General features: G+C 50.9%; 2 non-coding genes across 2 annotated transcripts; both read right to left on the reverse strand.

Annotated features, from left to right (window-relative positions):
* Nucleotides 1-228: 228 nt before the first annotated feature.
* LOC123179282 (5S ribosomal RNA) lies at nucleotides 229-347 on the reverse strand. Its single transcript, XR_006490248.1, has one exon. It is a non-coding gene; the product is annotated as a 5S ribosomal RNA (ribosomal RNA).
* A 301-nt stretch (nucleotides 348-648) lies between these two features.
* LOC123179283 (5S ribosomal RNA) lies at nucleotides 649-767 on the reverse strand. The gene has a single exon (XR_006490249.1). It is a non-coding gene; the product is annotated as a 5S ribosomal RNA (ribosomal RNA).
* Nucleotides 768-907: the final 140 nt, after the last annotated feature.

The raw sequence follows: 907 nt of genomic DNA on the forward strand, positions 1-907 counted from the left end.
TTGGCCGCTCCCGCTCAACTACGGAGACGAGTTTTACCACGGTTCAACTGCACCAGTGCCTATTTACCATGGTTTCGACCCCTTTCAGAACACGCTTGCCGCCGCTAGACGCGTGAATAATGAGCAGCGAGCTAAAACTTACCGTACACGTGCAAAATAATAAAACGTGCTAAACATACGTCGCGCTCGTGCGTTTTGTTTTGCACGCGGTGCAAAAAAATTAAAAAGGGAATGCAACACGAGGACTTCCCAGGAGGTCACCCATCCCAGTACTACTCTCGCCCAAGCACGCTTAACTTCGGAGTTCTGATGGGATCCGGTGCTTTAGTGCTGGTATGATCGCATCCGACATGTTACCCCCGTCTTCGTACCTTATGCTTGCCCCTCCCAGCTCCACTACACACACGATTGCACATTCCTTTGGCCGCTCCCGCTCAACTACGGAGACGAGTTTTACCACGGTTCAACTGCACCAGTGCCTATTTACCATGGTTTCGACCCCTTTCAGAACACGATTGCCGCCGCTAGACGCATGAATAATGAGCAGCGAGCTAAAACTTACCGTAAACGTGCAAAATAATAAAACGTGCTAAACATACGTCGCGCTCGTGCGTTTTGTTTTGCACGCGGTGCAAAAAAATTAAAAAGGGAATGCAACACGAGGACTTCCCAGGAGGTCACCCATCCCAGTACTACTCTCGCCCAAGCACGCTTAACTTCGGAGTTCTGATGGGATCCGGTGCTTTAGTGCTGGTATGATCGCATCCGACATGTTACCCCCGTCTTCGTCCCTTATGCTTGCCCCTCCCAGCTCCACTACACACACGATTGCACATTCCTTTGGCCGCTCCCGCTCAACTACGGAGACGAGTTTTACCACGGTTCAACTGCACCAGTGCCTATTTAC

The sequence above is a fragment of the Triticum aestivum genome, unplaced genomic scaffold (assembly GCF_018294505.1).
Source record: "Triticum aestivum cultivar Chinese Spring unplaced genomic scaffold, IWGSC CS RefSeq v2.1 scaffold81494, whole genome shotgun sequence".
Lineage (NCBI taxonomy): Eukaryota > Viridiplantae > Streptophyta > Magnoliopsida > Poales > Poaceae > Triticum > Triticum aestivum.